Here is a 13288-nt window from a genome sequence, read left to right on the forward strand (position 1 = left end):
TCTTACAATTACAACCAACAGTGCCATCAGCTCAGAATTGGCAGAAAACAGTGGGACCCTGGTAAACCATCTACTGTCCAGAGAAGTGCGGCCAAAAAGCCATACCTTCGATGTGGCAACAAGGCCAAGTGACTCAACTATGCATGAAAACACAGGAACTGGGCTGCAGAAAAATGGCAGCAGGTGCTCTGAACTGATGAGTCAAAATTTGAAGTATCTGGCTGTAGCAGAGGACAGTTTGTTCACTGAAGGGCTGGAGAGCGGTACACGAATGAGTGTCTGCAGGCAACAGTGAAGCATGGTGGAGTTTCCTTGGAAGTCTGGGACTGCATTTCTGCAAATGGAGTTGGGAATTTTGTCAGAATGAATGGTCTCCTCAATGCTGAGAAGTATAGGCAGATACTTATCCATCATGCAAAACCATCAGGGAAGCATCTGATTGGCCACAGATTTATTCTGCAGCATGACAATGACCCCCAACCAAAAGCGAAAGTCATTAAGAACTATCTTCAGCATAGAGAAGAACAAGGAGTCCTGGAAGTGATGGTATGGCCCCCACAGAGCCCTGATCTCAACATCATCGAGTCTGTCTGGGATTACATGGAGAGAGAAGCAACTGAGGCTACCTAAATCCACAGAAGACCTGTGGTTAGTTCTCCAAGATGTTTGGGCCAACCTACCTACCTTCCTTCAAAACCTGTGTGCAAGTGTACCTAGAAGAATTGATGCTGTTTTGAAAGCAAAGGGTGGTCACACCAAATATGGATTTGATGTAGATTTTTCTTCTGTTCACTCACTTTGCATTTAGTTAATTGATGAATATAATCTATTAATCTATTTTTGAAAGCATTCTTACTTTAGAGCATTTTTTCACACCTGCCTAAAACTTTTGCACAGTACTGTATCTCACATTCATTCATTAAGAAAAAGTTATATAGATACACTCACCTAAAGGATTATTAGGAACACCTGTTCAATTTCTCATTATTGCAATTATCTAGCCAACCAATCACATGGCAGTTGCTTCAATGCATTTAGGGGTGTGGTCCTGGTCAAGACAATCTCCTGAACTCCAAACTGAATGTCTGAATGGGAAAGAAAGATGATTTAAGCGATTTTGAGCGTGGCATGGTTGTTGGTGCCAGGCGGGCCGGTCTGAGTATTTCACAATCTGCTCAGTTACTGGGATTTTCACGCACAACCATTTCTAGGGTTTACATAGAATGGTGTGAAAAGGGAAAAACATCTAGTAAACAGAATGAGAACATGATCCATCATGCCTTGTTACCACTGTGCAGGCTGGTGGTGGTGGTGTAATGGTGTGGGGGATGTTTTCTTGGCACATTTTAGGCCCCTTAGTGCCAATTGGGCATCGTTTAAATGCCACGGCCTACTTGAGCATTGTTTCTGACCATGTCCATCCCTTTATGACCACTATGTACCCATCCTCTGATGGCTACTTCCAGCAGGATAATGCACCATGTCACAAAGGTCGAATCATTTCAAATTGGTTTCTTGAACATGACAATGAGTTCACTGTACTAAACTGGCCCCCACAGTCACCAGATCTCAACCCAATAGAGCATCTTTGGGATGTGGTGGCACGGGAGCTTCGTGCCCTGGATGTGCATCCCACAAATCTCCATCAACTGCAAGATGCTATCCTATCAATATGGGCCAACATTTCTAAAGAATGCTTTCAGCACCTTGTTGAATCAATGCCACGTAGAATTAAGGCAGTTCTGAAGGCGAAAGGGGGTCAAACACAATATTAGTATGGTGTTCCTAATAATCCTTTAGGTGAGTGTATGTTGGAAAAAGAAAACAAGCTTATGATACAGCTTAAAGTTTGATAGTAAACTTTCAGGTTTTTACATGCAAGAGCCAAGGTTATGGACAAGCTCAGTTGTATTATTGTGTAACCTATTGTATGCAGTTGCAGGGTCATTCTATTGTGTTGGTGTAATATGAGGTCACTGACGTGATCATATATATTTATTTTGTTCATCTTATATTTTGTGGATATAGGATATGTTTGTTTGCCATTTTCCCATTGGTTTATCATGCTCAGATTATATGATTTTAAAGCAGGCTGACATTTGAACCTTTTCAATACAAGTTAATGTGCAAATGAATTATATATTTTCAATGAAGTTTGTGTCTGGATAAATATAATTTCATGCATTTTCTAAATCTTTTTTGTTTGTTCCTGTATGGGATTAGATAGGAAAGTACAATGTATTGGGAGCTGACACGATTTGACAATGTTTTGTTCTTCAGACAGGTATTGGGACAGTCCCGGTGGGCCGAGTGGAGACTGGGGTCCTGTGACCTGGCATGGTGGTGACCTTTGCCCCTGTTAACATCACCACAGAGGTGAAGTCAGTGGAGATGCACCATGAAGCCGTGAGTGAGGCCCTGCCCAGGGACAACATGGGGTTCAGCGTCAAGAACGTTGAAGGAACTAACCTGAGGAGAATTGTCTTGCTGTGTTTTTGTCCAGGCCATCATCTTGAACTACCCTGAACAGATCAGTGCTGGCTACTCCCCCGTCATCGACTGCCACACCGCACACATCGCCTGCAAGTTCGCCGAGCTCAAGAAGAAGTTCGACCGCCGCTCTGGGAAGAAGCTGGAGGAAAACCCCAAAGCTCTCAAGTCTGGAGATGCAGCTATCGTGGAGATGGTTCCTGGTAAGCCCATGTGTGTGGAGAGCTTCTCTCAGTACCCACCCCAGGGTAAGTGGTTACATCCAGGTCAAGCCTTAAATACACTTCCTCATTCCACACAGAACTGAAATGAGTCTTATTCTCCTACACCTAGCTCTTCCTGGTCCTGGAGGAAGAACAAAACAAAGACGACAGGCAGACAGATAGATTAAGTTATATAGAAGCACACGTTGATTTGATGTGAAGCTCAGGGGGCTGTGAAATTTTGACTGGGTCAATCTTGCTCTCAATTGCTTTTATGACTCCTGGTAATGCGTTATACATATGCTGAAAAAGTAATAGCTGTGCATTTGTGGAGCTGTAACTTGGTATTCTCTTCTGTTGCACATTAACACTAGATTTAAGAGACCAGTCCTGCTCAGGGACTCATTGTGCAACCAATGGCTAAGAGAAATCCTGATCTCTGTCATATCTGAGCAGTGTCTTACAGCAGACTCAATGGCGCTCCGTGGGGTCATATGCATTGTTACTGACTGATGGTGCCGACAGACAACATGCTGTAAAGACATCTTGCATGAGCAATAAATCTGCTTTCCTAACCACACAAGCCTGATCACCACAGCAGTCACACACTTCTGTGCAGGGAGGGGTTAGTATGTTAATCACTTGCAACAGAATCAATAGGTTAGCTGTTCAGATGCTTGATGAATGACTTGTGTTCAGTGGGTTTTTATTTTAAAAATTTTATAACCACTCGTGATCTGTGCCAGTGAGAACCCAGGCATGAATCTGGGCGGGTGGCCATAGTGATTTGAGAGAGGTTGAGGTCAGAGGCATGGGTGTCATGATTACATCATAGTGACCACAGTATCAGCATGCATGGGTTCAACACACGCTGTCTGCATTCTTGGACCTCAGGAGGTGGCTGTTGATTTCCACCAGTATGCTTCCTTCTGAGCCCTGATGTGCCTGGTCATGTGTCTCTGAACGAGCCAATCACAGCTGTCCCTGTGTATGTGGCAGGGCGCTTCGCTGTGAGGGACATGAGGCAGATAGTGGCAGTGGGTGTCATCAAGAACGTGGAGAAGAAGGTTGGTGGCGTGGGCAAGGTCACCAAATCGGCCCAGAAGGTCCAGAAGAGCAGCAAATGAATTGTGCGGCATCGGTGGCCGGGCCGCCCCAGCCTCCCGCCGACCCCCTGTACCACCTCCCCACTGGGCATGCCCACACATCAGCTTGTAAAACACTCTACGTCAACGACTGGATGTTAACTATCAAAGTCCAATGGAAATTCTTTAAAAGGAAAAGCATGCTGCACAATTTGTAAGGCTTCTTGTGAATTTTACCATTAAACTGATCCAACCATGCCTTTGCTGTCAGTACTATTATATCAAAACAATCAGAAAAATAATTCTCTCTCTCTCTGTATACATATATATAATACAGTACGCCTGACACAAAATGATGGGAAACAGAAAGGATTTGTATAACGATCTACGTTAACCAGTATACATAATTTATTTGGCTGCTTTTAGTGCTTAGAATGCTGTATTTTGTTTTATGAATTTAAAAGCAGCACAATTCACGCAATACAAAAACTACACCTCGGGGCAGTGTATTTAAAACCCTTCTCCCTTTTCCTCCCTAGCTGGAGTGGTGTGTGTTCCTACCACTGGAGGGCGGTCTTCATCCTCACTCTAAAATGAAATACTTTGGTTCCAAATGGCATTTTTCAGCATGATTGACAAATACACGTCTCCGACACGTTTTACTGTCTGAGACTGTTACACATTTTAAATGCAATAAGTCCCACTCATTTCAGAGTTTGAACATAAATTCTCAGCAGCAGAACTAATAACTGCATTGCACATCTTATATAATTTATTTCTGGCTCTGGTTAGTCACCTAATCAATTCAGTATGGAGAAATGTTTTCCCTTGTTTTCATTTCTGTAGTTAATTATCAAGAATGAGTTCTAAACCTTCAGGCTACATTCAAACAACTTTTTCTAAGGATTGTAAATAATAATTTTTTGTTATTGATTTACATTATCAATAAGGGCCTGTAAAATCATCTATAATGATTGTTTTGCATTATTGTAGACAACACAGTATATCCAATGCTCAAAACAATGCAGGAGAAAATACAAAGTCTGTCTCTTCAGATTATTTTACTAACCCATATATTTTCATACAAACTCCACAGGTCATGTATTTGCATTGTTCTTTGCATGGGAAAAATCATGGGCCAACCAAATAGACCACAAGGCACTTAACTGCCGAAAGTCAGACCATGTTTATTTTGGCTCACCAGGTAAGGGATGTGGTGGGGTTGGTGTTTTAAGAGGATTTTCTAAGCTGGCTATCATTATTTCTGCCTTATGCATTTTCAGATTTCTCAGCAGAACAAAGCGCAAGTCATTTGCAGTTCATGGAGTTTGCAAAGTGCAGAATGCTCCGATAAATTGTAGGAGCTTAACGTATTTTGTTGATGTTGTTGTTTGTTTTTCCACGGTTAGTGCATTTTGTTCTTCCTGAAATCCTTTCTGAATCTCGAGCCTTGCTTTAGAGATTTACATTGAAAGCCTCACGTGGAGAACAGCTGTTTGGGGTAAGACTCCATTCAGGCCTTGTTGCCCAAACGAGAGGATTTCTGATGAGCTTTAAAAACAATAAAGCAGGAATGTTCAGGGATTATAACTGTATATGTATGTGCTTATGTACAAGGAAATATTTGTATTATTATTTTTTAAATGCATTTACTTATATGCTGGAGAATTAAAATAGCAGATGTTTTCAAGTATATTTATTACCACGCAACTTAAAAGCAAAGCAAAATATGACTTTTACAGTGCAAATTATATGGTCAGGAAATAGTCTGTTTAAAATATCTTGGTGTTGATGTAACTGAAGAGCAATTCAAATTCCATGTACTATATAAATTTGATTACTAGCAGCTGTATTTTAATGGCTTGTGATTTATGTAAATTTGAAGCATGTTCCAAGAAACAGATTCCATATAACTGTGAATTATTTTGTCTATGATACAAGATAACAATGACACAAGTTATGGTTGTAAACGAAATAAAAACATTGTTTATTAAACAATTTGATTCTGCTTCTTATCTTGGGTCAAGTGGTGTTTGTAAAGTGCAGCAGTGTCATACTTAACACAAGTCTGAATGTGTACAGTGTATTACCCTTATTGTGTCACTGATATCTACATTTGATCAAATTTGATAACCTGATAAGACCAAGACAGTATCCAGTCACTGTATATGGAAAATACAGACCTTTAAAATCTTCATTTAGTCTTTCCAAGACAGGAATGTACAGTATTCTTATCAATCACAAAGTATAAGTGCGAATACTATTATTTTGACCATCATGCGTGTCTATCCAGCTACCAATCCATAAATCTGTCTGTTTTATGTCTAATAAATTAAACTGAACCTTCATACCAAGGCACTATAATGCTTTTGATGGTTTCAAGCAGTTGCACAGTCAGGGGGTTGCATGGCTGTAGGGTTGAACACAATTACTGTGATACAAAATATAGATTCTAAATATCAGTTTTGCTTGTGATATTTCTGAAGCAGATTATTTTGTTCAGGCATGTTTATTCTTCCTTCAGCTATGGTGTCATCAACAATTACACAAGCACTGTTCTTTCTAGGGTGGCAGTAAGGCAAAAGGTGAAAAAAAACTACATTTTTTTTGTTATTGCATGGAGTATTGTGATGTCTCTTCTGGCCTGTTGCAACAGTAATTGCTTTTAACACCACATATTCTGGCTCTGATTCTGCTTTGAGCCTGCTCATAAGCCACCCAGTCATGAGGCAAATTAGTTTTCATGGCAATTTTACACAGGCATACTCCTTGGCATGTTTCCTGAGGGGTCTTTCTGACAGTTTATGCCATCTGATGTTACAGAAACAGTGGGGGTTCACTGGCATGTAGCTCACAAATAGGCACTAGTTTTGGTCTGAGTGATTATCTCTGCTCAGTGGATATGGCTACTGGAGGGCCTGCCACCCTGAATTGTGAATTATTTGACATTTTGTCTATCGTACATCAAAACTAACATATAAAATGTCATTACAGTGGGGTTTGAGCAGTGGTGACAAAATATTGCTACTTCCTGTTTTCTTTTTAAGGTAAAAGAGTACAGACTATGGTGTCAAAAACTGCATTGCATAGGAAGTGCAGAGAGTACAAACTACGAGCAGGGACACAGAGAGAGGGCTTACACAGAGCTGGAGTAGAAATAAGTCATTAGAAATACATTACAATCTTCTCAGTACTCAAGGAGAAACAGCCAGTGGTGAATGGGTAATTGCCTGGGATTAGGGTGTTATTGCTATCTATTAAGGAGTTAGCTCTAGTTTACAAAACTTCAGCCCTTGCGCCTTCTAACTTCTTGCACAATCTGTGCGCAAGAGACCTGCAGAGTCTTGTCTGTTTTTTGCAAATAGTGCAATACCAGTGACATTTGTATCGACTATCCTAGCTTAATTTATCTGAAACAACCCTAGGCTTTGACTGACTAATAAATACAGTCCAGTCTGGGTCTGTCAAGATCCAAAGGATTCCTGTGAGGCAAGCCTTTCGGAGAGATAGGTCGAGACAGATTTTTTATGCAAAACAGGAAGCAGCATTGCGAAAGACAAAAATCTGATTTTGCATGAATCTTACAGGAAATAAAATAAGGAGCTGTTCAAGTTCATTTACTTTCCGCCCCCGATGATTAATGCAAACGAAGGGCCCCGAAGCAGTGTGATCTTATTCACCGGCCCACTTATCACCTTGCAACAGCGATTAGCGATTTTCCTAATCTATGTAAGCAGTGATTGATCTTTCTGCTCTGTGTCTGGTAGCTAACCGTCACTCTTGCCAGACCTGCGCCTTTCTCTCCCATGTTTATGCACATTTTATTTTACTTCAACCCTGTTCACAGTAATGAAAGCTTCCAGACTGAATAAGAGGTGTATCCTTTCTCTTTCACCTGGCTATTATTCAGAATTTTGATGTTGATGTTTTATTCTTAATATGAATACAAATGGTCAAGAATTCTGGGGACCTGACAACAAAAATAGCTGTGCCCATTTTCAAGTACTGATGTCTTCAAAATATAAGGCCTGTCTGTGGCCTAGGCCGTGTTTCTACCAGCAGAGGGAGCTATGGTCCTTGGAAGTGGCACAGGTGCAAAGCATCCAGGTCTGTTTTCAATCAGTCTGTCTCCTCCCTTAGTTTAAGCAAGTTAAAGCTACTTTTGGAGATTAAACACGAACGGCTGACACATGGATTGCAGGTAAACTGTATTTAAAAAACACATTCTAATAAGCACAGCGTTATTTGGTTTTGTTAATGACGCCTCATGTTTTTAATGTTTAATACTGTAATTAACACGTGTGTTAATCTTGCTGCTGTTCTTACTGTTTACTTTATACTATCCATATTACCAATATTGCAACACTACAACATCGACAGTGATATTTGTATGAAAAAGGAGCATCTATTTGAAATCTTACCTTAGTAAAATAAAAGGCAACTCTCTAATTAAAAGGGAATTCTAATTGAATAAAGGCAATTAACTGGACATCATTATGATGATGATGACTATTATTATTATTATTATTATTATTATTATTATTATTATTAGTAGTAGTAGTAGTAGTAGCAGTAGTGTTATCTTGTTGATATTATTCCCAATATCAGCAAATACACATCCAGATTTAAAACAAAACAAATCTTGTCTCTTGTAGTTCAGTCTCAGTTTGTGGTCCCAGTGAGGCAGAGAGCAGCCAGCACTGTTTTGAGGGAGGCCCACCACATGAGCACACAGCCTCACACCAGCCTCCCCGAAGAGCAGTGATGGTTATGGGGCAATGATGGTAATTCCAACACCCCTCTCTGTGGCTAGGTACAAGGAGCGGTGTATTTTCTAATACTATGAAAAGCTGTCCTCCACAACTCTGGGCTGCATTTGAGCCGTTCATAAACCAGTGAGGAAAACAAGGTCTTGCCCTGGATTCATCAGCCTTACCAGAAAAGGTTGTCCAACAGCTGCTCGGTGAGCTCAAGTGCAGAGAGGCGTGCTGGGGCGAGCACAGCCTGGCCTGTGAGATGCTGAGGCACCGGCAGTGGCTCTTCATAGTGCGCTGACAGACACAGTGACACAGAAGACTGGTCTCATTGCTCCAGTGCTGTGCTGAGGGTGTCGACTAATCTTGAGGTTGAGCCTTGGCTAAGGTTGAAGGTGGTGTGAATTAGGCAGTGGTCAATGTTGGGTCAGTATCACTGTCCTAGTGCAAATAAAAGCAGGCAACGTGCCTCTCCCCAAATTATTCGCATGTTTTTAATTTTGATCTCAAACCTATGTAGAAACATTTCAGTAAATATGATTTCTCTTAGACCATCCCTCGACATGTGTGCTACCGTATGCAGTTTAGTGGCAGCCCCTTAATCAGCGCATGCGTGTCATCGAGTGTGTAACTGGTGATTTAGTTGCACGTGGTTTGCAACGTACAGTACACACACTGAACACTTTAATACAAAATGATCTTCAGATTTCCCTGTTTAGCCATGCTAGTTTATCTTGGTTATTCAGTGGCAGTTAGAAAAAAAATATTTTACCATTTTTTAAAGCGCCATTTCATGTTTTTGTTGTAATCTGTTTTTAATCGGTATGGAAACAGGTTGAACCAATATTTAAAGGAAATATAAAACAATAACGCCTATATTTTATCTCTCGTACAATTGTTTTACAAGGCAGGGACAGCAACACGTGTGCCTATTAACGTGTTTTTACAAAAATGCAAAAATATTAAAAAAAAAAATCTTATTCAGTGTTGTACTACAGGTGTACAGCATACATTGATGTCAATCATTTTACGTTTGGTACTTTATTATTATTGAAGTGTTCATGTGCTTTCCTGCGTTTCAATTCCTAAACTGAAGTTAGCAGAGAAGAAAAAGTTAGATCTAGTATAGGCCTACTACTAACTACAGGGATTTGGCTCCATAGTTATTCACACCCTTCATAGACTAAAGTGCGGTTTAGTGACATCAATGCAAATGCACATGCAGTATTATTCAGTATTGGACTTAGCAAAAATATGTTTGTCCAATATATTTGTTACAAAACATACCCTAAACATTCAACTCCAATAAACTTTGCAATGAAATGTTTTTGTCGATATCTAACACTGATGGTCTTAGTGTTTTATATTTGCATGCATTCATCCCAAAAATCTAAACTTACTACACTTTTTATTAAAACAACTTTTTGTTACATTGAATCGAGTATTAATAAATCAGGAGGGCACTGTACCATTACAGTTAGTACAATGTGATCTGCTACTGTGTGGAAATACATGTACAGTGAGGGAAGAAAGTATTTGATCCCCTGCTGATTTTGTACGTTTGCCCACTGACAAAGAAATGATCAGTCTATAATTTTAATGGTAGGTGTATTTTAACAGTGAGAGACAGAATAACAGCAAAAAAAGGGAGTGCTCCTAATCTCAGCTCGTTACCTGTATAAAAGACACCTGTCCACAGAAGCAATCAATCAATCAGATTCCAAACTCTCCACCATGGCCAAGACCAAAGAGCTGTCCAAGGATGTCAGGGACAAGATTGTAGACCTACACAAGGCTGGAATGGGCTACAAGACCATCGCCAAGCAGCTTGGTGAGAAGGTGACAACAGTTGGTGCGATTATTCGCAAATGGAAGAAACACAAAATAACTGTCAGTCTCCCTTGGTCTGGGGCTCCATGCAAGATCTCACCTCGTGGAGTTTCAATGATCATGAGAACGGTGAGGAATCAGCCCAGAACTACACGGGAGGATCTTGTTAATGATCTCAAGGCAGCTGGGACCATAGTCACCAAGAAAACAATTGGTAACACACTACGCCATGAAGGACTGAAATCCTGCAGCGCCCGCAAGGTCCCCCTGCTCAAGAAAGCACATGTACAGGCCCGTCTGAAGTTTGCCAATGAACATCTGAATGATTCAGAGGAGAACTGGGTGAAAGTGTTGTGGTCAGATGAGACCAAAATCGAGCTCTTTGGCATCAACTCAGCTCGCCGTGTTTGGAGGAGGAGGAATGAACCCAAGAACACCATCCCCACCGTCAAACATGGAAGTGGAAACATTATGCTTTGGGGGTGTTTTTCTGCTAAGGGGACAGGACAACTGCAGCGCATCAAAGGGACGATGGACGGGGCCATGTACCGTCAAATCTTGGGTGAGAACCTCCTTCCCTCAGCCAGGGCATTGAAAATGGGTCGTGGATGGGTATTCCAGCATGACAATGACCCAAAACACACAGCCAAGGCAACAAAGGAGTGGCTCAAGAAGAAGCACAATCCCATAGAAAATCTGTGGAGGGAGCTGAAGGTTCGAGTTGCCAAACGTCAGCCTCGAAACCTTAATGACTTGGAGAGGATCTGCAAAGAGGAGTGGGACAAAATCCCTCGCGAGATGTGTGCAAACCTGGTGGCCAACTACAAGAAACGTCTGACCTCTGTGATTGCCAACAAGGGTTTTGCCACCAAGTACTAAGTCAAAGGGGTTAAATACTTATTTCCCTCATTAACATGCAAATCAATGTATAACTTTTTTGAAATGCGTTTTTCTGGATTTTTTTGTTGTTATTCTGTCTCTCACTGTTAAAATACACCTACCATTAAAATTATAGACTGATAATTTCTTTGTCAGTGGGCAAACGTACAGAATCAGCAGGGGATCAAATACTTTTTTCCCTCACTGTACATGTGACTCTAAACTTAAGGAAAGTATGTTGAGCAAGGATGCAGAGCAGCATATTTTTTTAAAGCTCCTGTGGCTGAAGTCTCCCCTGAAGCCAGCTGTAGTATGAGCAGGACCAGCACCAGTGAGGTTCAGAAAGGTAGGAGGTGGTGATAAGAGTCATTACTGTTTATTGGGACAAACAAATCTCAGTTACAGTCATATTTATTTACCCAATTGTTCATATAGTTTGTACAAAAATGTATGCACACCATAAATGTAATTTTTTCTTCATCAGAAACAGACCATTTTAACCATGCCAGAAGATTGACTGGCAAGAGATGAATATACACTCACCTAAAGGATTATTAGGAACACCATACTAATACTGTGTTTGACCCCCTTTCGCCTTCAGAACTGCCTTAATTCTACGTGGCATTGATTCAACAAGGTGCTGAAAGCATTCTTTAGAAATGTTGGCCCATATTGATAGGATAGCATCTTGCAGTTGATGGAGATTTGTGGGATGCACATCCAGGGCACGAAGCTCCCGTTCCACCACATCCCAAAGATGCTCTATTGGGTTGAGATCTGGTGACTGTGGGGGCCAGTTTAGTACAGTGAACTCATTGTCATGTTCAAGAAACCAATTTGAAATGATTTGACCTTTGTGACATGGTGCATTATCCTGCTGGAAGTAGCCATCAGAGGATGGGTACATGGTGGTCATAAAGGGATGGACATGGTCAGAAACAATGCTCAGGTAGGCTGTGGCATTTAAACGATGCCCAATTGGCACTAAGGGGCCTAAAGTGTGCCAAGAAAACATCCCCCACACCATTACACCACCACCACCAGCCTGCACAGTGGTAACAAGGCATGATGGATCAATGTTCTCATTCTGTTTACGCCAATTTCTGACTCTACCATCTGAATGTCTCAACAGAAATCGAGACTCATCAGACCAGGCAACATTTTTCCAGTCTTCAACTGTCCAATTTTGGTGAGCTTGTGCAAATTGTAGCCTCTTTTTCCTATTTGTAGTGGAGATGAGTGGTACCCGGTGGGGTCTTCTGCTGTTGTAGCCCATCTGCCTCAAGGTTGTACGTGTTGTGGCTTCACAAATGCTTTGCTGCATACCTCGGTTGTAACGAGTGGTTATTTCAGTCAAAGTTGCTCTTCTATCAGCTTGAATCAGTCGGCCCATTCTCCTCTGACCTCTAGCATCAACAAGGCATTTTCGCCCACAGGACTGCCGCATACTGGATGTTTTTCCCTTTTCACACCATTCTTTGTAAACCCTAGAAATGGTTGTGCGTGAAAATCCCAGCAACTGAGCAGATTGTGAAATACTCAGACCGGCCCGTCTGGCACCAACAACCATGCCACGCTCAAAATTGCTTAAATCACCTTTCTTTCCCATTCAGACATTCAGTTTGGAGTTCAGGAGATTGTCTTGACCAGGACCACACCCCTAAATGCATTGAAGCAACTGCCATGTGATTGGTTGGTTAGATAATTGCATTAATGAGAAATTGAACAGGTGTTCCTAATAATCCTTTAGGTGAGTGTATAAGAATAGTGTTAGATGCCAACCCTTACACTTTGTTTGGAACCAAGTGAAGATGTTTTAACAGTTTGCATTTCTTAATCACTCTATAAATGAGCAGAGTTACACATACACAAATCAGAAGACATCACACAAGTCAGATGCAGATCCTGATGTTGTTTTTTGTAAACGGCAAAATGTGCAACAATTTGTGAGTGATTTGTTTTAGGCCAGTGCTTTTTGGATTGGTTTTGTTTTCTCACGGTCATTACATGCCCTGCTGCTGTAAGCATCCATCCACAGCCAGAGACG

At 41.2% G+C, this 13288-nt stretch overlaps 1 pseudogene; it reads left to right on the forward strand.

The window, feature by feature from the left end:
* Window positions 1-363: 363 nt before the first annotated feature.
* On the forward strand, window positions 364-4036 carry LOC136748832 (elongation factor 1-alpha 2-like; annotated as a pseudogene).
* The last annotated feature ends 9252 nt before the right edge of the window (window positions 4037-13288 follow it).

This window comes from Amia ocellicauda, chromosome 4 (assembly GCF_036373705.1).
Source record: "Amia ocellicauda isolate fAmiCal2 chromosome 4, fAmiCal2.hap1, whole genome shotgun sequence".
Classification (NCBI taxonomy): domain Eukaryota; kingdom Metazoa; phylum Chordata; class Actinopteri; order Amiiformes; family Amiidae; genus Amia; species Amia ocellicauda.